A 17017-nucleotide genomic window follows, 5' to 3' on the forward strand; every position below is an offset into this window, starting at 1 on the left:
CACCCAACCGCCCCTGTCCTCCGCCGCCATCGCCATCACCTCCACTAGTCCTCTTTGATACCCCACCGTCTTCTCTGCCTACGCCTCCTTCCTTCTTATTCTCCTCGACTTCCATACCTCTCTGCCCTGCTACACCTTCTACATCCACTCATGTTTGAGTAATGCGAGCGGATTACGCAACCTGAGCTGAAAAGTCCTGGAAGCTAGGTCTTCGCTCCGTACCTTCCTCGAGATAAAGTTCCAGCTTCCAGGATTAATCCGGGAACCCCATAGGCTCCTTTCACACCGAGTCGGTCTCCTCGCTTCCTGGCTAGAGCCTCCGCATTTTCTCGGCTGGCTCCATTTTTTTTCGACAGGTTATTACACCCCGTCCATCTTCTTGCCAGCAAACGAATGGCACTCGCTTGGTCGGGTCGTCTCGACCGTGGAATTCATTCGGAAGTCAACGATTTCGAAAAAAAAAAATGTTGAGAAAAAAAATTATAGAATGCACTCCCTTTGTTTCGCATCGCATAAAAATGCGAAGAATAAATATATAGTACCGACTGACACTGCCTGTGCAGTCGTACAGGTATGATTGGAACGTCACGCAAGCATAGTTAATCCACGTATCATAGGGGTGGCTTCTTCTTGAGGTTGACGTTTGGTTCGGGAGGTTTTGCTGAGGGTTGTAATAATTCGAGTAGACGTAAGCGTCGACCACGAGCGAAGGGCCGTTGCTGTCGTAGCGTCTAGAGGGTGGAATTACTCTCCTTTGAAATAATTTAGGGGTAGTCAAGGCCACGTGGGGTATACCCTCTGGCTAGACATAGGTTAATGGGTTCGATTTTCTTGGGTACGGGGTACCCATCCGTACACGTCCCACACGAACGATTTTACGTGGCGAGAGATCGCAGGAGCACTTGGTGTTAACGATGTACAAGTAGTAAACTATCGGACACGGGGTATATGACACCCTTGGGCGTGCACCAGTTTTCAAGTAACTGCGGTAAAATTAAGTGCGGCAACTTAGCGGATACTTAACTTTTAACCGTGTATGTAGATTCTTCAAGTTAAATCTACGAAAGGAATTTTTATGAGCGCTTATCGGTTTTCGATAAACCCGATTTGGTTCCTAGGGGATGTTTTTCTTTTTTTTTTTTATCAAGATTACAAATTCGAATCCAACGTCGCTATTGACTTAGGCATTATTTATATACGGTTTGGGGATCGTGAATTAAAATTTTTGGAAATCCAAAAAAACACTCACGTCTCTTTCAACCAGTGAATGAAATCGTAAAATTCAATGAGTAAAGAGAGCATACGCTGCTACCCTTAAATTCCATCGGATTTGATATCCATCCCGACATCCCTAGTAACATCACCCTTTCGTGTTTTACAATTACGGTAGTTTTATGAGTTTCACCCTAACATCCACGACGTCTCTTTTATCTCCCTCCTTCTCGTTTTCTTTTTCGATCTCCACTATCTCTCTCTGTCTCGTTCTCGCCAGTCACCTCCTTTCCGTTCCTCCTTCTCCCCAGACTTCGCCAACTTGTGATTGCGTAAGTTTCTGCTTTACGAGTGCAGACTGTTACGACTGTCTGCCGGTGATTCCGCTTTAACGGTCCTCGCATATAACACGTGAATGCATATACGTTTTCGTGCACGGAATCAGCGTAAAACGTATTGAAATAATCTTTGGAATACCAAAAAATAAAAAAATTGGCAATCCCCTTAGAAATCCGATAAAAAGAAATCGACAGATCAAATCCACGAGTGAAATCGCGCTCCGAGTTTTACGAGATAATAGAAAAACGGATAACGGCAAAGAAAATTATTTTCAAAATAAAAAAAAAATAATACCGTGTATACGGTTAAGTAAATTTTTCAGATTTACGTATGAGAGACCCTAACGAAGAGACCGTATAATGAGGTGTGACACGAAGGTGGTAGCTAGCAGGTAGGTATAGCTCGTAGCTGGAGGGCTGCTTCAGACACCCCTAGTCAGACGGGGGGCTGATGGGGTTTGACGGTGAACTCGCAGATTTCCATTCTGTAGGTAGAGACCAGTCAGAAACAAGGCTCGCACAACCACCCCATAGTAGACGGACGCGACACACAAAGACTACGACTTGCACCCTCGCGCAACCCCTTTTCACGTGTCTCATTGGGGGTCCCTCCTGGTTGTAGTGGATGTAGCTATGTCGGTGCTCAGGGCTCGTGGCTTTCTCTACATATTCACACGGCTCCCTGAGCACACAGGAAGCTTACGGAGAAGCCCCCTAGAGCTCAAGGCGACTCAGACGCCGGCGTCGCGACGGCCTGCATCGATATTGTCCGATAACATCGACGCCTGGGCCACTTGTCTCAAAACCCTTTCATAAAAGCTCAAGCTCATTCATGACGATCAACTTTCAAGCGTTATCTAGCTCGCTACGTTCGCAAGACAAAAGAGTCGAGTCTCAGTTAGGGGATGAAAAAAAAAATTTCATTAAAAAAATTTATTTCCTGCATTGCAAGCACACACCAATAATTTCCGAAAAACAGCGGTCAAGGGAAATAAAGTTCATTGCGCGATACAAAATTTAATCAACCACCCCTTCGCACGTTGCGACAATATACAAGGGAAAAAAAAATTCAAAAAATTAATTCTTTTCCAAATTTACGTAAAATATCCGACTACGCCGTTGCCCATTAAAACGACCTTGTTCCGTTAAAAAGCTAAGTGTCACGAGGCTCGTACGTGTACTCAGGGACTGCGTGACGAGCTTTAAAAAAATCTCGAGTGTCAATAAAAAAAGTAAAGTCATAACTCAAACGCAAAACTACCGGTACCGTAGTACTGGTACAATGGTACCGGAAGTTACATGACAAATAGTACAAGTTTACGGCAGCGTATCGTGCGAAATACGTCATAGCGACGTAATTTAATTTAACGCAGAGTGAGCTTGCGGTATATGCACCATGGATGCTTGTCTTAACAGTAACCGAGATGCTTCCAGTTATAACTGTTACCGATAGGTGGCTACGTGTACGAAGGTAACACGCGACAAAGCTTACACCGCGAGCTTGCAGCTACCAGCTGAAAGCTCACGTGGATAAATCCCAAGTCCACGAGTAAAGCGCATTCTCTACGTCATCGTTTCCATCGGACGACAAATAACCGATTACAAATATTTCGGCCATCACCTAAAGTCAGGGTCCCTTGCGTAGCGCCAGTTTTACGACAGAATCCTGTATAATTGGTAGGATTCGACATGAGCAAGTGAACTTGGTTTACGTCCAGTGTTTATTGTTAAAGCTCAAAGTGGTAGAGGTGGCTTGTAAAATAATGGAGCGGAGCCTAAAATCAGTTTTAAAAAAATCGCTTGTACTTGGATAAAATTAACCTGAATTTAATTGATTAAGGTAAAAGGAGGCGAGAGGGGCGTCGTAATTTAGGGACTTGTAGTTTTCAAGAATCAAGATACTAGAAGAAAATTTCTACAGGGATAAAAAATAATTAAACGCAACCTAAAATCAGTTTGAAAAAAAAATCGCTTGTACTTGGATAAAATTAACCTGAATTTAATTGATTAAGGTAAAAGGAGGCGAGAGGGGCGTCGTAATTTAGGGACTTGTAGTTTTCAAGAATCAAGATACTAGAAGAAAATTTCTACAGGGATAAAAAATAATTAAACGCAACCTAAAATCAGTTTGAAAAAAAAATCGCTTGTACTTGGATAAAATTAACCTGAATTTAATTGATTAAGGTAAAAGGAGGCGAGAGGGGCGTCGTAATTTAGGGACTTGTAGTTTTCAAGAATCAAGATGCTACAAGAAAATTTCTACAGGGATAACTTGAGAGTTTCTTGCCAAAGCGACTGATGAGGGATTTGGTAATTTCCTAAGATAATAACAGCGCGTTTCGCAAGAGTGCATTCGCTAATTAATCAGACAGTGTAATTAACGCGTCTGCCTTGCTACCAGGCTCAACTCCTTTTACAATCGACGATCCCGGCAAACTTCTCAACAGCAAATTTCATACGAATGAGAAAGTTTTGAAAAATTCAGCTACCTTGGTTGATACAAGATTATTTCGGTTGTATCGATTCGAAGTCACGTAAAAAGTCAAATCGGTTGACAGCTAAAACTTTAATCCTGCAACGTACTAATTTACAGTTGTAATTAGCCAAATCCATTAGAGCAGCTTCCATTAGGAGATTTCACGACGGGCTTTGGATTCACGTTATTTAATCAGATAATCAGACAAAATTACGTACTACGAGTGATCACAGTATACACTCGTCAAACAGACGATTTTGAAATTTTTTTTTTCAAAAAGTAAAATTTATGGCCGATCCAACTGTTCCTATATCCCAAAGATGCGTGGAATATAGGACATATGTAAAATATAAGAGGCAAAAGGACCCAGGGACCACGTTGAATTACGAGTCTACGAAATCGAGCCTAACACCCCCGGAGCTTTTCTTCCTGGCGAAATGATTGCCAACGGTGAATCCGGGTCGCGCGTAAATTTCAGGAATCTTAGCTGATTTATCGCAAAGTGTATATACAACGTGTGAGCCCGTATATACATACGCCAATGTACAAAACGTGTACCTTGTGCAGAGAAGGAGAGAGATTGCTTGTCGGAAGGATTTAAGCTAGGCTGTGGCACAGTTTGCAGCTGTATCCACTGGCAATGGTAATGCCACCGGTGGTGGTTGGCTGGGTAGCCCGGTGGTGATGGAAGATGGCAGGGGGTTGGTGGTGGTTGGTTCTTGTAGCATAGACGGTTAGAGCCGCCAAGGTATGTTTTTACAAGGGGTTGAATCACGTACAAGGGTGAGAGAAGCAAACGAGGATTCCGGCATGCGAACCAGCGAGAGCCGAAGCTGGTAAAGGAGAACGAGTAAGGCGGCAAGCGAGGCAGAGACGCGAGAGCGAGAGAGAAGCCAGAGACAAGAGTCTGGGTACTGGGAGGGATTTGTTAAGCAAACATTCATCCGGGCGTTGCAATAACAAATCACGGGGTTTTAACACGGTCAAACGGCGAAAAGCCATTTTTCCTTGTATTTTGTTATTTTTTTTCATCTCATCCACCCCCAACTCACACTTTGCCACGTGGAACGTTAATCTCCAATATTTAGAATACATACCCGTTCATTTCCAAACACTGTTTTCAGTTTCCAATAATTTTTTTTTTTTTAAGTCCACCACCCGACCCTCTTCTTTGTTCTCGTAGTCTCTACCGAGCCCGCATTACCGGTACCCTCCTGTTAACTCGATCTCTTTTACACTTGGCTTGGTCTACTTCTTCCTTTTTTTTTTATTCGCACATAGGACACGAGCGAAAACTGTTACTGGTTAAGTCGTCGTCATTGTGCGAAGTTCCGAGGGTAACGACGCCCTGAGCGACAACTTCGAGACCCTCGTTACTTGCACAGGACTTAGTCGTAAATCGTACCGTGGATTCTCCGACCTCTGATCTCATCCTACCAACCGTATACTTGTACCCAGAAGGCGTACGACTAAACCGCAGGGTTCAGGTCGTCTGGCCCAAAGGGATGATCAGGAGGACGCTTGACACTGCGTTTCTTTAATATAACCTCAAAAAAGAAGCCACGTGACTTTGAGTTATGTGGAATGATTGCTGAGATAGGGGCGAAGGGGTTTGAAGGGTCGAGGCTAGTGAGCAAACTATCAAAAGAATGAGGTCGAGGAAGGCTGTCAATGGGATCGAGAAGGGGTAGGACGTGCATAGATCAATCGTAGGGCGAAGTATAAGGATGCTAGTAGAAGTCAAAAAAAAGGTGGCGCAAAGGGATGAAAAAGGCTGAAAAGGAAGGTGAATGTAGAGTGCGAAGAATGAGCACCAAGCGGAAAGTTGCCATAACGAAAAACGGCAGGGCCATCGGAGAGTGGAGAACGGATGGACCTCTCGAAGATGGGGACGCAGTCCACGCACGTATTCCATCAACGGACCAAGACGACGAGTCGTGGGCGGAAGTCTGTCCGAGGGATGGAAAAGAGTCCAAGGTGGAAGAAGAAGAAGAGGAAGGAAGGGTAGTCTTGGCATAGCCATTCTTAGAACTCCAACGGGCGTTAGTAGTAGTGTTAGGTATAGAAGGCGTTAGTATTATGTAGTAGCAGTGGAAGCAGTAGCTACGGTGCCAGAGGCCAAGATAAATTTACTCACATGAGAACCATCCAAACACCCTCCGAATCAAACATCCCATATAGCCTCGCGGGGGAGGCTATTTCGAAAGAAGTAGTAAATTGGGACACGGTAGAGGTAGAGATGGACGTGAAAGTGGAGAAAAAAATAAACAGAAATCCAAAGAGGAATAAGAAGAAGCTGACTAAAAGTATTTGAGTAACGAGCGTGACACTTCAGACATCCTCATCGTGCTGGACCCTTTTCTCGTTAATATACAATTCGATTTCGATCGATCTGGTTCGAATATCACCTTTATGCAGGACATCATTTTCGTTGCTGGAAGCCGAAGTGAAATAATTATCGCAGTCACCATTTTTTTGGGGAGGAAAAAATTTCACGATTTCCAAAAAAAGTTCCTCAACCTGGACCCGAACCCAGACAATTTTCAAGCGAAAGAATCTTTCCCCAGGCGTAAACGACTAAAGGTCTGAATTTACCCTATGGAGAGGATTGGTATTTGGCAAATTAGTCGGGGATGAGTGGAAAAGAGAAGGACTGCCCCTTTCTGATTGCTATGAATAAATAAAAGCCAGCGAGAGAGCACCAGCATCCAAGCTGCATGCAGAACGCGTTCGATTTTCACGTTCGACCTTTTGACTTTGATCGATGCTAATTGATTGCATAGGATGGCAAACCCATTTATGCATTACACGAATGTTACACTTTTATTGGTACCCATGCTTATATGCATTTATCGGTCCGATAGATTTTACAGTAGCCGTGCTACAATTTAGATGATCGTTTACCAAAAAAATGAAACCAAACGCCGAATTTTAATGAAAAAAAGTCAACAATATTTAAAAAAAATTTTAATTACGTCGTACTACAACTCTATGTGCGGTATCACTTAATATAAAAAAAAAATCCAAAAAAGCATAATCGCAATTTCCCGATACAAGATACTCGTGTAACGTTTCAGTGGCCACAAATGCCTGAGCTTGCTGCGCTTGACGTCTAATGTATCGGCAATAACTTAGGTACATAGACCGTAAAGGTCCCTAGATTGTAGGTACAACTCTGTCAGCCTTTGCCTTCTCCAAGAACCCACGGCCCAACCTTCCTCTAAGTCCTACGAGAGAGATGCTCAGACCCACATAGATAGTTACAACCCAAACCCAAAGAACACGACTCCTTCCCGAGCCATTGCTACTTTCCACTACGGACTTCTCCACGGTCTGCCGCCACTTCTGTCCGTCTCTTTCGCTCTCGCTGTGATATCCACACCCCTAGAAGTTCGCCAAGGGATGAACGAGAAATTACAGGGAAGTCTAGCTAAATTCCTCACCCAAGGGATTGGTAATTACTACGAGAAACTCAATGATCATTAATTTATCTTCAATTTCCAAGGTTGTTATGTTCCCCAAGTCGGGTTCCTATGGTATTTTCCAAATTTCACTGTTACCAACTTTGCGAAATTGCCGTCCTCTTATTACACTTTGGGTTTGCCTAGTTCATATATGAATTTCAATGTTTATTTCCAGATGTGATTGCCACTCGAGAATGATGAAAAGACCATACGAAAAGAATCCTCGTATGAGAAGGTCCAAGGAAGTATATAAAGGTTGAAAGGGGTGGGACAGGGTGGGGGTCTGGTATGTTGAGGATGATGAAAGAATGAGATCGAGCTTTCTCTACCGGGTGAGAATTTCTTTCTCAAGGAAAGCGTCGTTCGAACGCAGCTCGTACCATGTACGTGTGTGCGACTCCTTGGAATTGCGAAATTGCAGTCTTGGAATCGCCAGGGTGAGGCAGTGTATGAAGGAAGCATTCGTTGGAGAAAAAAAAAATGAGAGTCGAGAAGGAAACAATGACGTTCGCGGTTTTCGTTTAGTTTCATTTTATTTTTATTTTTCTCTTTCACTCGCTCCCGTTCAATATTTTCTTACAGGGAGTCCAGTAGTAATGCCCTAACAGTACAGCAGAGTTACAGTGGATATCTGTGTAGTGACGTATTTTCACCATTTCCATTCCTTTTGTTAAAATTCAAGATACAGAGACCCCATTGACCTGGTCGCGAAATAACGTCGTTATAGTATCCTGTAGTGTTACCAGTTCTCTCTCTCTCTCTCTCTCTCTCTCACACACACTCACTGTAAAACCGTTGGAGGATTTCCGGCTTTTGCCTTGACGTCTACGAAATCATACTTGTGGAAAATTCCGAAATATACGAGCGCCAGAGCGAAATAAAGGCAGCCACCTCTTTGACTCACCCTTGCATCTCTATCTTTTACAGTACTTTCAACATTTTCTCTTTCTACCCTCACCTGCTTCATCATTTTAACTCTCCCTCTCCCTCTCTCTCTCTCTACCACCCTCCCTCCCTCCCCCCTCTCTCTCTCCCTCTCTCTCTCTCTCTCCCCCCCCTCTCTCTCTCTCTCTGTTTCTCTCTCTCTACTCGGAGCACCAACTCCATCCCCTATTTTTTTTCAACCTCTCACTCAGCACCATCCTTGAGTAATGACCGACTCTCCTCGGTGCGGTTTTCCCAAGGAAAAAAAAAAAACTTTTTCCTTCCTTCCACTACTCACGCTAACTCTGTGAAAAACAGAGGAAGAACTCACCGCCGTCGCGGCTATAATAACCCAGTGGAGTCCTGGCGAGTGCCAGGGGTAACGAAAGAGGGATGACGCCAGAGAGGGAAAAACAAAGGGAAAAAAAATAAAAGGAAGGAAAACAAGAAGAGGAGCCAAGCGGAAAAACGAGTGTAGAAAAGAAACGTTATGAAACTTGGCCGCCTAATGTACCGGAAAATATACATTTAGAGGGGCCGGGGGAGGTGCGGCGGCTTTGAAAAGTACAACCACCACCAGGGGGTGCGACGCGTCGACACGAAAGAGTCCTGCAGCCCCGAATGTTCCTAACTTCCGCTTCCGAAAAATGAACCAATCATTTTCTTCCACTGTCGTCCTCCGCCATTGACCGTGTCACCTCACAAATTTGACCTCTCTTTTTCACAATCGTTTTGCTCTAACCGAAAATTATACCGAGCGACGAATATCTCGTCAGCTTGAAAATAACATCGAGACGTTACAAAGGGGTAGTTTTCTTGAAGGATTTCATGAAAATTCGATCGGGTCCTAAGTTGAGGATGTTTGAAATGGACCAGGTGATAAGGATTGAAAATATATATATATATATATATATACAGACCCTGTGTAGGGATGGTGTTGGGTGTCTGATATGGGCATCGGCCTGAATGCATCCCGATATTCTTTTTGTCCAGGATATCAAATGCTTTATGAAGTGAGTGACCCCTTGGCCGGGATTATCCGGCACCGAGTTCCCGTGCTCTTGGCCGTTATACGAGAGCTCTTTATTCTTTATGGGACACAAATTGATTCTTTATGGGACAACAATAACTTATCCAGCGCGAGACAGTATGGGTAAGCGAATGAGAGTAAAAGAGTGATGACGTAAGGGAAGCGAGAGACAGCGGGACAGAGACGAGAGAAAAAAATGCAACAGTCTGATCGGAAAATACTCGAGCTTTTCATTTACTCTTTTTAATCGCACGATCATACATATCATTAATTAATAGTATCCGATCGTCCATAAAAGAAGGAAGCCGAAGCTTTTATAATATGTCAGGAGAGCTTTTACAAGAATCGGTATAAAAATTATAAAAGGTACTAGAAAGTTTCAGGCATGAATTCTACGTTAAATGAACCCAAAAAAGTGGAATATCGAATTAGGTGGAATACAGAGAAATTAAATGAAAAATATTAATACTGCTTAGTCCTAACCACTGTTCATACCCGGACACGAGATTAAAACCATAAATTTCTATTTTCCCCAAAATTAACACAAAAGTGTCCAAATAATCGTGCGATACACTCGTGGTTTTGAATATCAAAAGTAATAAATGTCACAGACTGGCAGAGACCAAAGTCAAAGAAACTAAAAAAAAAATAAGCCCTGTAAAGAACCTAATTTTCCGTGACGCTCTCGTTAAACCACCAGGAGCAGTGACCTAAATTTCATCGCGCAGCGTCATACCTCGTACACCAACCCTTAGCTATTTACCCAAATAGAAAAAAATACGGTATAAAAAAAGATCCTTTTAAAAAAAAAGGTTCCTCAAATAAAATTGCCCAATCTATCCGGTACATTTGAGTTGAACAGCCCTGTAGTACAGGTCCTTACATACCTGTGTATATCCAGATACCAACCCTTGTATCTTTTCCATGCACCACAAGGAGGTTCACCCTTACCATCCCTTAGCAACAGGACCCGTTCTCTGACGTCACCCTCACTCCGGACGCTTTTCCTTCACGCTCCCAGAAACGCACGGAGGAAACTTAGCGGAAACGCAGGCAATAAAACAGAGGTGAAACGTCCGGAATAAAAAGGATTGCCATCAGTTTCGAGAACCGAGATGGTCCAGCAATGTAAAAACGGAGATGTTTGCATTAATAAAAAAAAAAAAAGGAATATATAAAAACATCGAGAACAAAACAAAATGAACGAGAACAACCCCCAATAAAAATTCTCGTACCCAGTACAATAATCGAAAGCGGCAAACGATATTATTCGAACGTTAACGATTCGTGAATTATTCATAACGCAACTACCCCCCTAAAACAACCCTTAACCGGTACCACTACTTTGTACTGCTTTCAAATGGATTCTAACGCACAATGGCCAATCTTGATTATTAGCCGAAGAAGAGAGAGACGACCATCTCAGTTAATTGAAAGGGAATTGCGCAAAGCCGAAATGCTCCAAGCCATTTTAATCAAAGAACCCCTAGAGAATTAGTGCCAAGGGGATGAAAGCAGATCGCAATAATATCCTGATATAAAGAGTGAGGTGCGTCTAGGAAGATGAGATTTTACTAGCTCAGAATGAAAATACCTATTTCATCCATATACCGGAGACGAAAGCTTTTAAAGAACTTGTCGATCCTTATATTCCTCTTGATATTAATATCCCTAATTCTGTTTCGTGTGACTCGGAATCTTTGTTATCCGTTGTATAGTATAATGGATAGCTGAAGTCTATATCGCGTATCTGTGATACACCTAACCCAATATACACGTCTACCTGGTATTACGTAACGTTCTAAGGGCAAAGCTTGCAGGCCGGCCATAACAGCTTAAGACGAAATTATATTACTGAACCGCTTGCAAATCCGCGCGGAATTAGGCGTGCGTAACCGGGTTTCGGTTGGCGAGCTATGAACGTCCGGGAAGCAGGCTCCAAAGTCCTCGCAGAGTAACTGGACCAGACCCGTTCCACTACGTTCTATGTTTTCTGAATGCAGGATACGCGGAAAGTCATGGAAATTCGGATGGACGGAATAAAAGCTCATGGGTATAAAAATTGGGATAGACGGTAGAAAATGTTAAAATTTGTTCAAAAATATGAGAAGAAGATTTACGTGTGAGTACCTCTAATATTTTTACTACTGCTCCTGATATTTGATCGCTTTTGGTTCTTGGGTCATCGTGGAAGACAGAAACGCATAGAAAATAATATTGCGGAAACGTGGTCGATACTTTCAAATAAAGTGCATGAAATTCTGAGAAAATTCAACAATTTTATTCTGGCATATGAACAGGAGACGAAACTTACTCGGTTAACCAATCAGAATATCTGAACTACAAAAACCAAAAATAAAAGGTCAAAATAGTTAGATCTTCATAGAATGTGGGAAGCGATCAAAATCAAACGAAAGTAATGAAAGTAAAACGAATCTTGATCCATACTAAGGAAATCACGCTATTCCGGCGGAAGTATCCCAGGAAAACTGCTGTAGCGTAAATCCGGCATAGAAAAGTAGAGAGAGAGAGAGAGAGCAAGAGGGAAAAACATAAGAAAAAAAAATTAAACCCATGAAAAGAAGTGAGAGAGAAAAGTCGAAGGGTGAAAGCAGGTATAGAAAGAAAACGCAGGTAACGTCGTCCTGAAACTTTCATGAGCTTTGGCCCTGTCGATCGAGTTTTATTCTCGCGCAGTGCTTTGCATTTTTACGACGAGGCGTCGCGGCGCCCTCCTTAGCCTTTCTCGCCATCCATACTGAAAATAGCTGAAATGGTAAATAGGCAAGAAGTTGAAGTTCTACTGGTCCCATAAAAAAAAAATCCAATCCAAAGGGTGAAAAGATACCAGAATACCCCGCTGAAGACGACCCTTGATATCTTACGATTTAGCTACTCGGATAAATCCTCCATATTCTATATTTTTTCATAAAATTAATTAAACTTCAAAAACTCACAAACCCCGAATGAAAAACACGTGCGTCCCTTCTTGAAACCGTCGTTGAAAATTTTTCCCGATGCCAATTGACCCTATCGTTGCCAGTAAGCGAAATAAATTTTTTTGAGCTTTTTTCAATCCAATTTTTCCACGTACTTTCACCATTTCCAAATCTGACCTAGATTGTGGTAGCGTTCCAGAAAGTGCAAAGCGTACGAATGATTTATTGATTTGTCACGATGAAACAAGTCTGATTGATTTAGTAGGACGACTATGGGTTCCGGATTTCTTTTGATTTATGAAACTCGCAGGGTACACAATAGGCGGTTTGTAAGATATACCCAATGATTGATGTACTGTTAATTGGTTTGTTTAGAAAGTCTACGTGCACAGTAGGAAATACATTTATCGCATGACGTTTACACAGAAAGAAACTCTCAGCGGAATCGTTCATTCTTTACCCAACACAAATAAAGCTCAAAGCCCGAGCAATCGTGATGAAAAGAAAGACAAGAGAGTATATAAAAATTGTTTGAAAGAAAAATACGAGCAAAATATTAAAAACGCAGCACGTTACTGTACGTAAACGAGAGAAAAAGAAGCTTCCAAATGAAAAGAAAATTACGTACTCGAACGAATTACGACAAGGGAAAGTCCGTACCAGAAAAGATAAATTAAAAAGAATGAGACGAAAAATTCGGGACGCAGATGTCTCTCGTAGTCCTAGTGATCGTAAAAAAAAAAAAAAAAACAGTATAAAAAGCTCCTCAATAAAACATAAAAGGGCGATGAAATAAAACGACAAAGGAAACGCGAGCGGGAAAGAGCAAAATAGAGAGATAGAGAGAGAGAGAGTGAGAAAGAGAGAGGGGGGGAGAGAGAGAGAGAGAGAGAGAGAGAGAGAGAGAGAGAGAGAGCCAAAGAAGCGAAGATAGAAAAAGAAGGAAAATTCCCGCAAGAATTCGTAAACAGCAGAGTAAGAAATAAATTTAAACAAAAAGGAAAAAAATTAACAAAAGAGAGGTCAAAGACCAATGAGAGAGAGAAGCCGGATCCCAAAGAAGCTTCAAAGCCCAGAGTACGACATCGAACGAAAAATAAAAGTCCCAAACTCAATAGTAAACGATTCCTCTCTGGGTTTCCGTCACGGAATCGCGAATACCATCAAGCGCGGGATCGTAAAATTCGAGAGAAAAAATATTTATAGCCCTCGAGACACTTGCGAGGTACCGAAGTGACTGAGGGGGTGAAGAGAAGGGGGATCCAAAAGGGGGTGCACCGGGTGACCAGCACTAGAAACCCATGAAATACCCAAGTAGAAACGTGAGTCTCTTCGGCACTCGAAACGACCAGAAAGTCCAGAAGACGAGGATCAGGATGATCCTAACCAACCTCCCTGACCAAGAGGACCCACTGCATATTTGAGTATCCGACATCCTCGTTCCTGAGAGAACTAACCCTCTGGGCACTACGAAGAGGGCAGAAGGAAAAGTAGCTTTACAAAATGACTTATATTACACAACCCTCCCATGAGTTGCGTCGATTGGATTGAGCGCCACTGGTATCGGTTCGAGTTAACCTTTGGCAAGAGCCTCTTACGCAATGAGGGAGAACCACTGAGACTGAGACTACGTAACCTACACTTTGCACGACTCCAACCCCCTTGGCCAGCACCGATAGATTCTCACAGTATTTCTCGCAGCAGATGCTACATATTTGTCAGACAGTTTAATCGCGTCTTTCGACTGCAGCGCCACTGGCGACATCTACGAGCGACGGAGAAATGTGAAACTCAATGAAATGATTCAGTATGCTAAATTCCATTCTCTTCTACCGCCACTGTCTTCTGTGTACGGAGACAGAGCTCGTAGGGGTTGAGTTTAAATAATGATTCAATATTTTATCTGACTTTCTATATGCCAATAGTAACCAATTGATTCGCCTTTCTATAGTAACCAATTGATTCGCGGCTGACAAGTAGGTATGGACTAGATATACAAGGGTATGTATCGGTAACTCGTGTTATATGAACTTCTATATGTGCTTTAGATGAGGTAACCTTTAGTTAAAAAAAATATAAGGATCCTTCGAGCATGACTACGTATAAGTTAAACATGGTCGCATTCATAATTCTGATGACGCGATAATACTGACCGGGACTGCCAACTGAAACAATTTATAAGTCCTATCTTGATAGGTCACTTGAAAATTATGAAGCTCTTTATTACGAGCTGAGTAAACGTAGGCGAAGGGGCGAAGGGGTCAGCTGGTAACCCCCCTTAACCAGCGACGATATACAAATGCTTTGTGAGCGTAGGTGGAAATTTTTTCAACTAAGCCCTTTGGATGAAAGTTATAATTAATCGTGAGTGGGAGGGAGAGGTGAATTTCATTAATGGAATATGGCAACTATATAAAAGGGAGTGTCAAGAGTTGGTAATATGACCTAAGCATAAATAAACCCGTAAAGGGATACGGGTCCATTCGTTCGAGAGAAAACAAAAACCCAACCCAAAGTTGGTCACTGAGAGAAATGTCCGAAATTATAAAACGCAATGGGATCGTAAGATTTTAGCCAAATTTGGCTGCTATGTTTTTTTGGTTTTTCGTTTTTTTTCTAATATACGAACAACATAAATACCGATATTTATTTCCAAAACCAATCGACCGTGCTCCGATTTTCATCGAATCAGTGACCCGAACGATATCTAAAAGAAGTGACCGTTTGGGTTCTGTTCTTGGTTCTACGAGATTCTCCACTGTGTCCCTTTAATGCACCAATTAGTCCCGTCTGTCCCGTGTCGAATCTACGTCGAGGACCAGGCACGAGAAACGTAGAGGGATCGATTGGATCCCGTCAAAGGATTCTGAAACCGTAGAGGAAATTCTATATTTTATTACCATAAATTGCATCGACGACTTGGACTTTCGTGAACAACAAAAGTACCCAAAGAGTCCAGATCTAAGCTAGAGTGACGCGAAACGAAGCGTGAAGATGAATTTGCGTAATTATCGAGCATCGTTAGGAGAAAAATAGATAGAAATAAAGTAGAGCTACGAAACGGGGTTTGAGAAGAGATACAAGAGAACCGTAAATTATCCTAACAAAGTTGACTGAGAAAATAACGAAACTTTCGAATAATCAAAAATCAATGCGAAATTCTTTAAACTTTTTCACGGCGTGACGCTCAAGTTTCACTGGACCACCGGAAGTGTTAATTGAACCAATAATTAAGGGCTTGAAAAAAACATTACCAAACCAACGCACGTTGCCTTGATTAACCATGAAAAACGTCATAACCAATTATTAGTATACTAATTTACTCAGGTGTACCAACATACACATTTTTTTTTCCTATAAACGTATCAATACCTTGTAAGAGTCGCAAACAGCACGTCCACGGATAATCCTTCAGCAGCACAAGCCAAGCCAAAGCTTTCAAAGTTCCTCGCATAAGATAAAAAGCTCTAAACATTGACACCGAGTCACAAAACGTACACACGAAATTTCCCACATATCAAAGATACGAATCCATGATTGCCATGTTACACGAATTTAGCGACACTCGTAGAAAACACGTTAACGGCTTAAACTCGAAAAAATCCAACAAAGCAAAAGCCAACAAAAAAAAAAGCACCACAATTTATAACGCAAAAATTCTCCTATACGATACACTGATTATTTAACACGTAAATATGTCGAACATACAAATTTCATAAAGCTCCGTGTTGTACTACTGCTCAAATTTAAGGGTCGTTTCACAACCTCTGACGGATGGACTCGCTGTGAAACACCGTTAATTTTTCTTCCTTCCACACCGTATGTCTACTAATCGAATATCGAAAATTTCGAACATACGACACTGCGACAAATAACGTTAACTGACGCAAGCTCGTTCGCAACGCGGCGACAAGGCGTGTCAAACATCCGCACGCTCCGCGGCGACTGGGCGAGTGAACCGAGAACCGTCGAGGTTGATGCAGCAATGCGCATGCGAAATAAACAAACCGTAAGAGGAACGATATATAACTATACTCAGACTGCGAGAGAGGATTTTGACTTTTCCAATTCCGTGCGCGACATTGACTTTCGCCTTAATAGGATTTGTCGCTAGGAATTTTAAAAGAATGGTCTGAGTCAGTAAAGAGTGATTGAAATGAAAAGCAAAAATTACACGAAAAATTGCATAACTTTTGTTCATACTTAAACCATTAAAAAATATGCCAAACACGGCTTCGGCAAGTAATAATTTTAAATTTATTTAAATAGACCGATTCACTGTTTTTCGTAGTTTTGGAAGTGATGGTAAAGGGTGAAGGGTATAGGGGAAGATGGTGCGAAACGAGCTGAACGCCCGAGGCAAGAAGCCTCAAGCAGAAGATGATGATACGAAGAATGATTATTACAGACATTACAATTAACAAGAGATAATTCCAAAGGACCGGATCAGGCAGTCTAGGTCGCGAAATACACGCAATCAGGCCCAGCCCATACGGACAACGTGGGTCCGGCTGACAGATACTCCAAGTAACCGCGGACTGCTGTGACCCAAGGGCGAGAGGGTCCCGGAGGGGATTCCGACCTTCGGCAGACTTCAGTCCCAGACACAGAGGACTGGGAGACGACAATGAAGA

The 17017-nt window shown here is 42.4% G+C and overlaps 1 protein-coding gene across 1 annotated transcript in view; it reads right to left on the minus strand.

The window, feature by feature from the left end:
• The window catches only part of LOC107265546 (semaphorin-2A), a 233169-nt gene extending 216853 nt beyond the window's left edge, over positions 1 to 16316 (minus strand). Inside the window, exon 1 of the mRNA XM_015735129.2 lies at positions 15756 to 16316. The gene's annotated coding sequence lies outside the window, so the exon portion shown is untranslated. The remainder of the gene's footprint in view (positions 1 to 15755) is intronic.
• Between the last annotated feature and the right edge of the window lie 701 nt (positions 16317 to 17017).

The sequence above is a fragment of the Cephus cinctus genome, unplaced genomic scaffold (assembly GCF_000341935.2).
Source record: "Cephus cinctus unplaced genomic scaffold, Ccin1 Ccin1_scaffold0228, whole genome shotgun sequence".
NCBI classification, from domain to species: domain Eukaryota; kingdom Metazoa; phylum Arthropoda; class Insecta; order Hymenoptera; family Cephidae; genus Cephus; species Cephus cinctus.